Genomic DNA, 15,966 nt, shown 5'->3' on the forward strand with positions numbered 1-15,966 from the left:
GAGGATGGCGGTTACCTAGGTGCTGGAAAGTGCCTTCCTCCTTGATCGCGCCAGGCCTCGTGCCTTTGTAACAGATAAGCATTTCAATTTTGTTTTAACATTTAAAATAGACATGAAAACTATAGAGTTGAATGACAACAATAAGCAAAAACACCTGGAATCCACCACGTCCTGATTTTGATTTTGATTATTTTTCAGATACATGTTTTTGCTATTACAATATGTCTCTACATTATAAGCATTCTATACTATTATTTTACATATTTTCAAGCTTTATGTAAATGTGACTATACTATGCTTTCTCGAGACGGTCTTTTTCTATTCAGTGTTATGTTTCTGAGGCATATTCACGTTTGTAAATGTAAAGTTTGTTCATTTTAATTGTTATAATACTCTAACAGCTCATCTGTCTTCTATGGATGGATATTTAGGTTCTCTCCAACCTTGATGTCTTAGTGCATTCTGGCTGCTATAACAAAAAACAGAGACTGGGTGGCTTATGAACAACAGAAATTTACTTCTCACAGTTCTGGAAGCTAGGAACCAGAAGACTGAGGGTCAGATTTCTGGTCATGCATGGACAGCTGTCTTCCTGCTGAGTCCTCACGTGGCAGAAGGGGAGAGGGAGCTCTCTGGGGTCTCTTTTAAAAGGGCACTCATCCCTTTCATGAGCGCTCCACTCTCATGACCTCTTCACCTCCCCAAAGCCCCCCCTGATTTTCCCATCCTGATTTCTACCAATATTCTGCTCAGGATTACTTCAGAAGATCAAAGCTTCATTGCACTGGGGGTTAGCAGTTCAACCTATGAACTGGGGCGGTGGGACACAAACAAGCAGTCTACAGTGTTCCCCCCTTGGCCCTCCAAAACCCAAGTCCTACTCACACGTCATCAACGCAAAAATCTACAGTCCAAAATTTCATTCAAATACCATCTAAATCAGAAATGGGTGAGACTCAGGATCTTACCCTAAGATTCAGCCTGAGGCAGAGTCCCTGGCTGGAAGCCTGTGAAACCAAACCTGCCCTGTGCTTCCAAAACGCAAAGCAGTGGGGACAGGCCCAGGACAGCCACGCCCAGTCCAAAGGGGAGAAGTGGGAAAGAAGAGAGGAGCGAGAGGTCCCACCCCTGGGGCTCCAGGAGAGGTTGGTCCTGTCCTTGAAACCTAAGTGGGGGAGGCCATGCCCTCAGGGCTTGTCCACCCCTTAGCCAGTGTAGACGCAGCCAGTTTGCTGCCTGAGCCACACCTATCCCTGCGGCTTGTCACCTGGGGCAGCGGAGGACCGCCAGGTGGGCGTCAGGCTGCAGCCTCACAACTCCCTCTGAGCTCCTGCTCTCTCCCGCCCTGAACCCAGGGGCTGTGAGGGAAGTGGCAGTCCTGCAGCTCTGAATCAGGGGTGGAGGGAAGAGGGCTATTGCTCCATTGTCCTGGAGAAGAGCCTCTGGCTTCTGTGGCGCCGCGGATCCACAGTCATCTCCTTTACGATGGTCGCTGGGCCACATCCTTAGTTCACTCCCAAAGAGCTCTTCATTTCAACATGGACATTCTGAGAATTTTCCCAAGCTGGAAGTTCTGCTTGCTTTTTGATCAACAATTTCATCTTTAAGTCTTTTCTCTCTTTTCCATTTTCCCCAAGGAGTCAGGAAGAACCAGGCTGCTTCAGCAACTCTTTGCTTAGAAACCACTTCCTGTTATGTATCCAGCTTTGTTGCTTGCAAGTTTTAATTCCCACAAAACACTAGAACATGAACCCAATTCAGTTCTTAGCCATTTTATTAAAAGGATAGCTTTTCCTCCATTATCCAATAAAATGTTCCTCGTGTCCAGCTAAAACTTCAGAAGGGCTTTTTCCATCCTGATTTCTACCAATATTCTGCTCAGGATTACTTCAGAAGATCAAAGCTTCCTTTACAGCTCTCACCAGAATCACCCCTAATGGTCTGCTCATGGCTTTTTCTAGCAGGCACCTCAAAACTCTTCCAGCCTCAGATTTCCCTTCATGGCTCTGTGGTTAAGGAGGCCCACTAGGATCCATGAGGATGCAGATTCGATCCCTGGCCCCACTCAGTGGGTGAAGGATCCAGCGTTGTAGTGAAGTGTGGTGTATGTTGCAGACGTGACTCAGATCTGGCATTGCTGTGGCTGTGGTGTGTGCCAGCAGCTGTAGCTCCGATTCGACCCCTAGCCTGGGAACTTCCATACGCCTTGGGTGTGGCCCTAAAAAGCAAAAGCAAAAACAAAAACAAAAACAAAACCCCACTTCTTCCAGCATCTATTCATCACCCAGTTCCAAGGCCACGTCCACATTTTTAAGTATTTGTTACGGCAGCACCCCACTCTGGGGACTTCACTAATACTAGAGATTGTATGAATATTCACAATGAGTAAGCTATGAACATGTACGATGAATATTCTTCGACATCACCTTGTGCATATGCATAGAAGTTCTTGTAGGGTTTTTGCCGAGAGGTAGAATAATGTGTAGCAAAGCACATTCATTTTGAATTTTCCTAGATTTTGCCAATTATTTCCAAAGATGGTTCTATTTACACTCACAAATGCAAGACAATTTCTGCTTCACCATATCTTGCAATTACCCAATATTTTTATTTTCCTGGTCTGATGAGCATGAAACTATGAAGGTGTACTTGGCTCTGAAATGGGTGTTGCTGATGAGTGTTGTCAGTCGGGAATACAGAAGCGGGAACCAAAGAAGCAGAGGAAGTCAAATATAAACTAGGCGATTTATTAGTTTTCCATTGCTGCATAACCAATTCCTACAATCTTACAGGCTCAGGACAGCACGTGTTTATCATCACAGGAATCCAGGGGTAATTGAGCTGGGTTCTCAGCTTCAGGGCATCTCCTGAGGCTGTAATCAGGGTGTTGACCAGGACTAGGGTCTCAGGTGAGAGCTTCACTGGGGAATGACCCACTTCCAAACTCATATGGTAATTGGCAGACTTCAGCTCTTTGCAGGCAGTGGGACTGAGGTCCTTAGTTCTTAGCTGGCTGTCAGCCAGAAGCTGCCTTCAGTTCTCTGCCATCCAAGCCTCTTCATAAGGCAGCTCATAACATGCCAGCTTGCTCCATCACAGCCAGCAAAGGTAAGACTTGCTAACAGAATGGAAATCAGAATCAGAATGGAAATGTCATCCTTTGCAAATTCTACTGGTTAGAGGCAGATGACAGATCCTATCCATACTCAAGGGGAGGGGATCACCCAGAAATGTGATACTAAGATGCAGGAATCATTAGGGGTCAAAGGCGGCTCCATCTACCACAGGCAAGGTATAATAGTCAAAGACATTGGTGAGCCTGCCATTACAGACTCAAATGACAGGGGGCTAAACCAGACTAGAGATTCATTTCTCTTTCATTTAGAAGTCTGGATGGGGGTTCGGGGCTGGCATGGAAGCTCCACAGCGATCAGCGACCCCCGCTCCTTCTGTCTCACTGATCTGCCATTCACCACATGGGGCTCCTGCCTTGCTGTACAAGAGAGCTGCCCCAGCCCTTGCCGCTGTGCTGCATTCCAACCACGCAAATCCATTCTACACACTAAATAACGGCTAAATTGCAAATCCAATCCTGTCACTGCTCTGGGTAAAAGCCCTTCGGTGGCACTTCCAGTCCACAACAGAGTATCTCGAACATTTTTTACCATTAAGCCCTCTACTCAGTACAGACATACGTGTATATGTACCAACACACACATTTCTATAACTGGAATATAAGTTTCATGGAACAAAACTCACCCATGCTACATATCATACGCTCTGATATTTGCTATTTCCATTTCATTTACATTTAATTTGCAAACTACGAAGGAAGGTGGGAAAACACTGGCCTACCCACATCGTCCAGGGTATGCTCTTGCCAGCTCTCTCTGCTCCAAACCCCTCAGGCTCCCGGACCTCCTCCTCCCGCCTGCGATCACGTCTCCCCACCCCCACCTGTGCATCTCACCTCCCAGCGCCTCTCGCTCATCCAGGATCAGCTCACACATTCCCTCTGGGCCGCGTGTCCCGGCCCCCGGGCCCCTTCCATGCGCCTCCCACCATCAAGCCCTTATGCTGGTTCTAGTCATCTGTTCACATCCTGCTTCCCCACTAAACAGTGAGTTCCTTAAAAATGGGAACCGCACCCTTACGGCTGTTCATCCTCAGCTCGTGCGCAGTGCCTGACATCCAGCAAAAACTGAATAAATGTTTCTCGGAGGAATAAATGAATGAATGAATGTCATAGAGAAAGAAGTTCCTGCTGACATTTATTGAAAGTCTCTTGAATGTAAAATATTGTTCTGGAGAGAATTATAAAAAAAAATAGTGGAACTTGACAGTGATAAATTTTTTTAAATAGGTATAAAATGACCTGTATTTATAAACAAGAAGTGTCTTTATCTACAACTAAGTGCCATCCGATGTCTCACTGACAGTGCACTGAAGGATGAAAGTGGGCCTGAAGGAATGCATTTCTTTCATCCTCTTCTTAACTGATTCCCTATCTTCATCTCTTATGAGAGAACCTCAGACATCTGTCTTCTAATCAGGTCTGCTCCAGAGCAAAGAACAGAGCTGTTCAAGTGATACTGATCAAGTACTCACTTGACAAATGCAGGGCCCGCCAAGTAGGCCCAGGAACTACAATGAGATATCACCTCACACTTGTCAGAACGGCTATTATCAAAACATGCTGGCAAGGATGTGGAGGCAAAGGAGCCTTCGTGTACTGTTGGTAGGAATGTAAACTGGTTCAGTCACTGTGGAAAACAGTATGAACGTTCCTCAAATAATTAAGAGTAGAACCACCATATGATCCACCTATTCCACTTCTGCATATTTATCCAAAGAATGTGAAGACACCAATTAGAAAAGATACCCACACCACCATGTTCACTGCAGCATTATTTACAACAGCCAAAACATGTAAACAACCTAAGTGCCCATCAATGGAGGAATGAAAAAAGATGTGGTATGTACATGCGTGTGTGTATACATGTTTCATCACACACACACACACACACACACACATAATGGAATACTACACAGCTATAGAAAGGAATGAAATCTTGCCGTGCATGACAACATGAATGAATCTTGAGGAGACTGTGCCATGTGAAACAAAGTCAGAGAAATTCAACCCCCACATGATTTCACTCATATGTGGACTCTAAAGAGAAAAAAAAAAAAAAAAAAAAAAAAAAAAAAGGCCGCAGGAGCCCAAATGAGGGAATATGACATGTTACAGATTTTAAAGTCGTTCAGGACACATACAGCAGGTGCTTCAGATGCCATTACAAACCAGAACATTCAGAAACACAGGAAGAAGGGACATATGAATCCAAAGTGGATTCAGTGTCTCACTCAGATGGTCCTTTGACACTGGGAAGCCCAGCCTGCGCTGGTTATCAATTCTATAATCCCGGCTGGTAAATCGATACATAAGCTAGGCCAAAAACATAAGCAGATATATTGGAAAGACTGAAATACTGTCAGGTAACAACTTATACTTTGCTGTTAACTTTAAATCCCAAGGGCAAGAAAACAGCATTATTAATAACCTGACTTCTCTGAAACCACCGCTTCTTCCCTCTGGTAATAAGAGCCACAGCTTATATTCGTACTGAGTTTGATAGTCTACAAGAAGCTTATCCCATCCGATCCTGGAACAGCCCTGTGAGCTAGGCCCACTAGCATCCGCATTTTACAGATGAGCAAACTGGCACGTCACACAGTAGTGCACAGGTCACACAGTGAGCGAATAATGGGAACCGTATGGGACTGGAATTCATAAGAGCACCGCTTGTGACCGGGAACAGCAGTCAGAAGCCTGGATTCCAGCCACCGCTGCAAGCTGCTGAGCTGTGTGATCTTGGACGTGTCATTCGGCCTGTCTGAGCTTCATTTCCTCACCTGTGCAACACGTGCATAACAACACCTTCCCTGTCCCTGCCTCACGGGGTCCTGACGTGGACAAAGCTGGTGGGACGTGTGAACGTGTTTCATAACTGCGAGCGTATTACACAGGCGTCAGGTCTTAGCGATCTTTCCTAACAAAATAATGAGAGTAATACTTGCTATCATCTTTTTACTTTGACAGAGCCTTTCATTGCAGTCTTTTGATAATTTCACAGGGTATTATTGCCTATGTAACACCCCTGTGGCTACCATCTCTGCAGGTAAACCAGCAGCTGGCCGATGCGGGAGGGGAAGCTCTTCTAGAGCCTTTAGCGCAGTGATTAGCATCACCTTGGGAACTTCAAATATACAGGCGTCTAGGCCCCACACGTGGCCAATTAAAATTTAATTGGGGGTGGGGAGGAACCGGGCATCGGTATTTTTTAAAGCTCCCCAAGCGATTCTCATTTGCAGCTCAGGCTGGGCCCCACTGCTGTAGAGACTGCAGGTCTGTCTCTTTGTTCCAGAGATGGCAGCGCAGAAGCTGAGGATTTCTGAGGTCACTTGGGAAAGCGATCCAGGAGTTGGACCTTGGACTACAAAGACCCAACAGGCCCACCATCACATGAGGTCCAACCTCCTTTCCGGCCGGGCGCCGTGGGAGGAAAGCGTGGGCGGTGTGTGCGGTGGGAAGGATGCTGAGCCCAGGAGAAGCCTGTGCAGTGCGGAGCCCTGTCCTCGTCACTGCTCCTCTACCAAGACCTGCTTCTCAAACACCTTCCACAGCAACTCCCTTCGTCATAGGGATTGGAAAACAGAACACATTTGTCACAGGGATTGAAAAAGAAATCTCAGAAGATGAGCACATATTCTACAAGCGGACAATCCTATAAATTTCCCCACTGATAACAAGGAAATAATCATGCATTACTTGATATTAACTTCTTCCACTCAATTCCAATGTACTTGCAAATTAACATGTGCTGTATGATGCATTTTAGGGTTATAGCCAAGTAAGCATAAAGCTACTTTACAAATATGATATATTTCATATCTATTGAAAGTATTTAGTTTCTAGTAAAAACATAAGTTTAGCTGTTTGGCTCAACTTTCTTAAAGAAATTTCCATTACTGGAAGAAAAGATCCAGCAAAAAGCCAGAGTCTTACTACAATCAGATTTTCTGTCTTCATAGGAGACGATATAACACCTCCTCAACTGTTCACTTTTGAATTCTCTTCTCATACCAGAAATGGGGGAACAAAATAAATAAAAAGGCTGCATTTTTCAGGATCTCCCTTCAGATGTGGGGAGTAGAATTTCAAAAAGGGACATCTCCTTAAAATGGTCCCATTAGAAATGATCTTCGGGAGTTCCTGCTGTGGCGCAGTGGTAATGAACCTGACTAACATCCACAAGGAAGTGGGTTCGATCCCCGGCCTCCATCAGTGTTGCCGTGAGCTATGGTATAGGTCACAAGGTGGCTCAGATCTGGTGTTGCTGTGGCTGTGGTGTAGACCAGCGTCTATATCTCCGATTGGACCCCTAGCCTGGGAACTTGCATATGCCGAGGGTGCAGCCCTAAAAAGATTGAAAAAAGAATGATCTGGGGATGAGTCACGTTGTCTCATTTGATGACTTCTCACAAGACTGGAAACAATTTGGTTGGATGGAGTAAACTCTTGTTACAAGGCTTGGGATTTAAATACCGAAGAGGTTTATCTGCCATCTGAGAAGAGTTTACAGTCCACAGCGACGGCCTGGAGAAAAGTACTCCGGCCTCTGGGCCCCCACAGAGGCAGGAATTAGGCAGCATTTTTACTGTGGTGCAGTGAGGGTGCGAAAGATGGACCAGAGCTGCTCTCCAGGGTTTAGCAACAAGACTGGTTTCCTGGAGAGTCCACGGAAGAAATCCCGCAACCTAAACATTCTTAAAGAGCCCAGGACTCCCAAGGGAGAAAGTCCAGCTCTAGAAGCGGAAAAGATTAAGAACCTGCTAAGTCCGAAAAGATTTTTTTTCCCCAATGGAAACCTCACCAAAGTGCGGACTTCTGTAAGACATCTGTAAAGGTAACGATAATGAAGATCATGCCTGTCACGTACCGAGGAATCAAATTAGAGACTTTATATTTTCTTTACAACGACTTAGGAACAAGGATCTAAAAAGGGGCTCTACAGATAACAAACTGTTCCTTCTCCCGAGTTTGTCAGAATCCGCCGCCTTCATCGTACAAGGCATCTCTCAGGCGTAAATCTTGACATTGGTCTTCAAGATCTTCTCCTCTGGCCTCTAATTACAATGTGGATTCTTATCCCTCAACGCCGTCCACACTTCGTGTGCACCTTACGTGAAAGAGATGCAGTGCGCGCTGAGGCTCAACTCCTGGGTACCAGGGCCAGCTGCTGGCCCAAGCTCTCTGACCACGGCAGTGACTCTCCTTTTTGCCTTCATCTCCTTGGCTGTATAGTGGGGCTAACAGCCTCAGTGGGTTGTCAGGGGAATTAAAGCTGTTAGTTCATGGAAAAGCCCTGGGAAAGCTGTCCGACACCGTTAGAACTCAATACAGATTTGCTATTGGTATTATCACACTTTGCATTTCCTTAGCGCCAATAAAAACATTTAACATATATTTAACATTTAAAAAAAAAAAACAAGATACATGGTCTAACAAAGGACTGTTTTCAGAGTCTTGGATTTATGTGGAAAGTTTTTATGTATGAGTTTCACATTTAGAGGTTCTCTTGTTTTAATGTACAATCCTATATACAGCCTTGGAAGTATGCTACAGTGTGGCGCCCGATCACAGCCAGTTCATTCTGGTTATTTCAGGGACCAAATAATTCGCTCATGAAATGCTCGTTAAAAGTCCGGAGCAGTTCGTGATTGTGTATAAAGCAATTAATTCAGACAGCAATAGCTACAAAACTGTAGAAGAGAAAGACTTCGGAGCCAGTGAAGCCCTCACTGTGTCCATCAAGTTGACAGAGAACAGCGTGTAGAGCAGGAGATACAGGGAGGAAGAGGGCGGTGCCCCCAGGGGGGCCGCCATGAAGTGAATGGAACCGTTCACCTGCACCGGCGATGTGGGTTTGGAATTAGGTGACGTGAGTTAATGACGCTACTCCAGACACAGACTGCATCGTTGAGGGTTTCAAATGCCAGACTAAAGAGTTTGATTCTGCCCGGAGAGTTCCTGAAGTTTTGGTCCTGGACCAAAGTGGTCCTAGACCAAGGTGGGGACGTGAGGAAGAGAAAGGAAGTGACAGCCTCACTCCATGCTAACAGCCAACGTGTTCCCCAGACTGTTATCTGAGCACACCAGCTGTGTTCCTGAGGTTTCTGGGGCGTCTCTCCCCCTTTTCAGGTGCCTGATTCTAGAAAACGATTTCAAGGTCCTGATTCCCACCTATTCCCTCCTGCCCTTCCCCTAAATTCCAGACAAGGAGACAGTCAAATTCATGCCTTGCTCTCTGTGAAGGTCACGTGGTATTTCCCAACGGTGCAGGTTCTTCAGATTCTTTTTTATTTGTATTGGTGAATAATTTTTAATTTGCAAGTCATTATTAAGTTAGCAGTTTAAAGGGTTAAAAGGATATATACTTTATAGAGTTCCTGTCGTGGCGCAGTGGTTAACGAACCCGACTAGGAACCATGAGGTTGCGGGTTCGGTCCCTGCCCTTACTCAGTGGGTTAACGATCCGGCGTTGCCGTGAGCTGTGGTGTAGGTTGCAGACGCGGCTCGGATCCCGCGTGGCTGTGGCTCTGGCGTAGGCCGGTGGCTACAGCTCCGATTCAACCCCTAGCCTGGGAACCTCCATATGCCGCGGGAGCGGCCCAAAGAAATAGCAAAAAGACAAAAAATTAAAAAAAAAAAAAGGATATATACTTTAAATGAATGTAGTTTGTTTTACCTAAATTATTCCTCAATAAAATTGATAAGAAAAAAAACAGGTCTGATAAGAGAAGACACAGAGAAGTGACAAAGCTTAAAGATCCAGTTTAGAAAAAACTCCACTTCAGTGTCAAGGCATTAGCGCTCATAGTTTAGAAGTCTGTTGAACTCACAGTTTGCATCATTTGTTTCACGTATGATAACATATCTCATATTGTATCATGGGATCGTTTTCCATCCGAGATTAACAAAATGCAATAACCAGAACAACCAACTTCTATTCCCGTGAGTGTCGGGACCTGAAACGGAGGTTGTCTGTGTCTACTTAACGCCTCAGTGGCGCAGCCGCCGTCACGCCTGGGAAAACAGTTTGAAGTGATGATTAGTCTAGATAACCTCTTAAAATGCCTTTCAACTCAGCAAGTAACGTACGGATTAGTGTTTTCTGTGTTGGATTTGGAGGTGGAGCCGGGAGCGGGTGGAGCAGTGCTAGTCGGAGAGGGATCTCTGCGTGGGCAGCGTTAGCATCACCGGGAGCTTGGGTTCGAGACGGACTGGGAATGCCGATGCTCGATGCTCGAGCCCCAGCAGACACTTCCCAGTCCCTGGGGGCGGGGCCCCAAGCCCAGGGAAGCTCTCCTTGTGTGTGTGGGGGGGGGGGTGTGGGGGGGTGTGGGTGTGTAAGCCACAGTCCATGAAGCGGGCAGGAAACAGGAACATAATGAATGAAGAGCCACGTGGCCAAAAGTAAACTAAATTAATAACAGAGAACTATATGGTACAGAGAAATGCTTTATGGTTATATATCTCCATAGAGATAGAATATGTCTCAATTTTTAAATTTTGGAACTTGCTGTTTCCAGGCAAATTTTAACAACACTTACGTACCTGAAGTACTCTCTTCTAGCAATTTCTGGGAAGGGAAGGTAGAAGGGAAAGAGAGCAGGAAGACGTTATTTATTTTATATATTGTATATTCTGGTCGAAGCACTGAGAAACAGAATCTTACTCTTTCCCTAATGCTGCGATCATTAGGGGAATGAGAAAACCCTTTGGAAGATGTTACTACAAACTGACATTCTCGCCTACATTTCTGAAAGCACACATCTTCCTGAAAGGCTCGGCTCCTGGAATCTCATCTCACGTGCCATCCGATGCAGGAGTCCTGCAGCTTCTGCTCTGGGGTCTTGCTGGACCTCCCCTCTACCTTACAAGCGGCTCGTGTTCCACCAAAGCCCACAGCCACCGTGCAGAGCTGGCATTCGAATAACGTGGACCCTCCCTTCCCAAGGGTGCCCTGCTCTGTGCTGTCACTGGTGCCCCTTCTCCAGCCTGAAATTCCCTCCTGCCACTTGTCTACCAGGCAAAACCCTCCCTATCCACCGAGCCTCAGCTCAAATGCTCTGTCCTATGGAAGCTCTTCCAGAATCGCCCAGGCAGAGGTAGGGGCCTCTTCTTCTGGACCCTCACAAACCAACACAGACACACACGTGTACACGCAAATCCATCACAGCCACTCTGTCTTCTCTCCTTACATATATGATCCTCAAGTTCATCTTCCGAGGGCGGGAAGCATGCCTCTCCTTTGCATCCTCAGCAGCTGGCTTACTGCCCAGTAATACACTATTGTTTAATGACCAGATCAAACAAATGAATGGATGAATGAATAAATGCTATTTAAACAAAGTCCTACAGGAGCACAGAAATGGGAGCTATAACCACCAGCCACACGGAAGAGAGCATTTGACCGGGTACCGAGGGACAAATTTGATTTACCTGGAAGGAAAAAGCAGGGAAGAATTACAAACAGAAGGATAGGGCGAACAAAGGCCGGGGTGGGTGGGACAGTACATGGCCTTCTCCGAGGGCAACCCAGAGCCCCGGGCCAGCAGAAGACAGCATGAAAGAGGAAACTGGGCCGAGGCAAGGGCCAGAATCACGTGCTCAGGAGCTCAGGCCTTCCTCTGGACATGATGAAGCTCCATGAAAGAACTGTGAACAGGACAGCGATGCAATCGGATGTATACTGGACTGGAGACTGTTTCAGAGGAAAATGCTAGCGTCCAGGCAGTTCTAGTCACAGCCTGATGGAGCAGCGTGGCAGCGGAAGGAGGAAAACACGGGGAGTGTGAGCAGCATTTTATTTATTTATTTTTTTTGTCTTTTTTGTCTCTTTTTTGTCTTTTTGTTGTTGTTGTTGCTATTTCTTGGGGCGCTCCTGCGACATATGGAGGTTCCCAGGCTAGGGGTTGAATCGGAGCTGTAGCCACCGGCCTATGCCAGAGCCACAGCAACGCGGGATCCGAGCCGCGTCTGCAACCTACACCACAGCTCACGGCAACGCCGGATCGTTAACCCACTGAGCAAGGGCAGGGACCGAACCCGCAACCTCATGGTTCCTAGTCGGATTCGTTAACCACTGCGCCACAACGGGAACTCCCTGAGCAGCATTTTAGAAACAGGGTCAAGAGGACTTGGCAGCCAGGTGGGTGTGGGAAGGGAGGAAGCGGCGCAGGCCAAGGGGCCCAAGCTCTGACCGGGTGGCTGGGTGGACACTCAGCCACCCGCCCCCCACCAGGTGCCTGGTCTTTGCAAGCAGATAGTAAGCTCCCAGAGGACAAGGATCTTAGCATGTTCCTTGCACCTCCGGCAATTCCTAACACACAACCATGTGACCATGTGTTCAGAGGCACTTAGTAAACACTCGTCGAGAGAATTAACATTTCCAACATGCACCAAAGATAGAAAAAGGAAAAGAGTGCGACACTCGTAATGTCTCTTTTTCAGAGATCCTCTGCGTTTTTCTTAGATTCTCAGCATGTTTTTCAACCGAAAATGGATTCACGACTGCATCAACCATATCCTTCGACTTGTGCACCCAGCAAACAGACCCCGCCGGTCACGGGACACACGAAACCCCCTCCAGGACTGTGTGTGCTGGGGCCCCAGCCAGGGGTTGGTGTTTGTACTTTTTTGGAAGGAAGGCTACGATTGCGTCAGTTCTCTGAAACATGAATCGAAAACAATAAAACAGTCTGAATATTTTCCTCCAGTGGAAGAAGAGAAAGCACACCCTACGACAGGTAAATTGAAATCTTCAAACAGAACCATAACGCATGCCTGAGACAGTCTCGAGATAATGGCTTTACTTAGACTGGGGCCACAAATCTTTACGTGTCTTCATTCGCCTGGCAGGACTAATGAGATTTTATGGCAGGCAAGCTGTTTATCCCTTGGGTGACATTGGCGAGAACAACTGTATCTTTATCAATCAAGAGTTCTCTGCACTGCAGCTTCCTTCCCCGCAAAAGACCGCCCCAGCCCAGATCACACCACCCAGTGTGCCTAAGAAGCTCCTTTCTTCCCTGCACACCGCCAGCCCCTTCTGCTGCTCGGATCCAATCATTCCTTCCTAAAGTCACATTCCTCCACAAAAGGGGCTGGCAGAGGAATCAGAGAAACTCGAAAGAGAAGAAGAGTTTCAGAAAGGGACCTGGGAAGTGATGCAGGGCTGACAGCTCCAAATCTAGATGTGACGTGTGCCACAGGCCATTAGGAAGGGAGCCGAGTGCCAGCCTCTGCCCGCAGGCTGGTCACCGTAGTGGCTGAGAGGCAGAGCGGGCTCTGCTCCCACCAGCAGTGTCTGGGAATGAGACGAGGGGGCCAGCACTCCACTCTGGGACAAGGATTTGGCCCCTCTGGAGGTTTCCTGTTGCCATGACAGTCTGCAACGTCTTTTTCAGCACTTAAGTAGCACTCATACACACACAAATATACAAACTCACCTATCTGACAAGTGTCACCATAACGCCTATGATGACATGTCCATTCTCCCTCTGTAACTGGGAAAAGGTCCCCAGTTCTCAGCACGAGTCAATGAAGAGCCTTAGTTCTGAGCACGATGGAGGAGACACCCCCCTCTCTACCTTGGGCTCCCACGGAACCCCAGACACAATGCAGGGAGCAGCTCTCTGAGGACCAAGCAGGTCAACTGGGAAGGAAACGTGAACATGCCGTGCCGTCAGCTGACTGTGCACCTGTCATTTCCCCTCCGGCACTCCCTGGAAGGGACTCAAGGCGGCCTGAAGCCCAGAAGTGGGCATCAGCATGGGCAGAGCTCCAGCACAAATCTAGCTCAGCCCCCAGGTGTGAGGAAGGAGTCCCCTGGCCGGGGCCGTGTCAGCAGTGCAGGTTCACAACCCCGGAGCTTCCTGCATGAAATCGGGTACAGCGAGGCCAGGGAGATGGAGGAAAGAAGCAGATCACTCCAGCTGGGTAGGTGGCAGGTTTAACAAGGACGGGAACTTACATAAGAGGCTCGTGTGGAGCGGCCGTGAGACGAATAGATCTGTGCACCCGCCCGCCGCCGGAATCTTAAAGGGTTATACAGAGGCCTTAACTGGGTCCAGTCCCGTACACCCTCCAGACGGTCTCGACATCACCTCTCAAGGCTGCGTCCTCGGAGCAGCACCCGCCGCGGGAAAGGTGGGCAGAATGTTCGTTCAGGGCAGGGGAGGGGGCGGGGGCCCAGCTCTGGGTCAGCTGGCAGGTCGCCGTTGCCGCCTCTGACCAGCGAGGAAGGCTGGCAGCCTGGAAATGCCAAGGAAAGGGAACTTCCTCGCCGGTAAAGGAGGGCTGGTCCCCCAAACACACTCTTCTCCTCTCTCGGCGCCTCACCGGTTGGCTCTGGATGCGGGCAAAGTTACAGGAACTGCAGAGAAGCGCGGGGAAAAGAAAACCCCAGCCTTCTGGAAGGACAACCAAAAATGGGAAACCCCAGGAAACCAGAAAATATCGGGAAGATGACAGAGAGAAAGGAGGGTGGGAAAACAAACCCATGACGTTATCTGCTAACTTCTGGGCTCGCCGCCAAGCCACGCGTACTTGGATTTGGTCACAAACAGCGTAACAAAGACTCAGAACTGAACTAACAGACACGCCACCGTCTAGGTCCCAGCCTGACGGTGGGCATCCAGGAGAAATCGGAAGAGCATTGCAAAGACTTCGAAAATGGAACTCACATTGGAACCACAAGCCACAGAAATCTGGTCAGAACTTGCAGCCTGAACCCAGCTGTGTCAGTCATCTGCTTTAAAGAAAAAAAAAAAAAAAAAAAAAACATTCTCTACTGGGTTTAAACAGACCTAGTATCCCATGTCATAACACTCCAAATGTCTGTGATATGATCCAAAAATATCTGGCACATGAATCAGGAAAATCTCAACTCCCATGGGAGAATACAATCATGGAGGTCAGTGCCAAGATGGTGCAGACGTGAAAGTTCCCCAACAAAGGTTCAGCAACAATTACAAAAACGCTCCAAAAAGTAAAAACAAACACTCTAGAAAGCCCAGCCAAAAGGGGGGGGGGGGGAATGAACCAAATAGATACTTTAGAACTGAAAATACATTACCAAAAAAAGTGAAACAGAATGGGTTAAAAAACAGAATGGAGACCTTCCTGTCATGGCTCAGTGGTTAACAAACCCAACTAGCACCCATGTGGACGAGAGCTCCATGCCTGGACTCACTCAGTGGGTTAAGGACCCAGTGTTGCCATGAGCTCTGGTGTAGGTCGCAGACATGGCTCGGATCCCGCATCGATGTGGCTGTGGTGTCGGCCAGGGGCTTCAGCTCCGATTGGACCCCTAGCCTGGGAACCTCCATATGCCGTGGGAACGGCCCAAGAAATAGCAAAAAGACAAAAGAAACAAAACAAACAAACAAACAAACAAAAACCAGAATTGAGGTAACAGGGAAAAGTTGATCCATTTGAAGAGAGAGCAGTAGAAATTATCCCATCTCAACAAGCGAGAATGAAGAGGGGGGCAAAAAAATGAACAGAGCTTAAGAGTCCCACATAACAATTCCCAAAAGTCTAATATTTGTGTCATTCAAGTCCCAGAGAACAGGAGACAGAGTATTTTGGAGAAAAATAGATGAAAAGTATAAACTAGAAACTTTCAAAATTTATCAAAAGGCATAAACCCACAGATGAAAGAATCTCAGCAAACCCTAAACAAAATAAACTCAAGGAATCCATGCCCAGACACATCATAACTAAACTGCTAAAAGCTAAAAAAAAATTTTAATTTTAAAAAATCATGGAAGCAACCAGAGAAAACCACCACCTTGTGTTGGAACAACACCTGAGCGGCTAGAATTCTCACCTAG

At 47.2% G+C, this 15,966-nt stretch overlaps 1 protein-coding gene across 1 annotated transcript in view; it reads right to left on the reverse strand.

The window, feature by feature from the left end:
- The window catches only part of LOC110255292 (uncharacterized), an 82,430-nt gene that overhangs the window by 152 nt on the left and 66,312 nt on the right, over nucleotides 1-15,966 (reverse strand). The gene's annotated exons all lie outside the window — the stretch shown is intronic.

The sequence above is a fragment of the Sus scrofa genome, chromosome 11 (assembly GCF_054392235.1).
Source record: "Sus scrofa isolate SSC_HxYL_T2T_F1_AM1 chromosome 11, Sscrofa_HxYL_maternal_Yorkshire_Landrace_v2.0, whole genome shotgun sequence".
Classification (NCBI taxonomy): Eukaryota; Metazoa; Chordata; class Mammalia; order Artiodactyla; family Suidae; genus Sus; species Sus scrofa.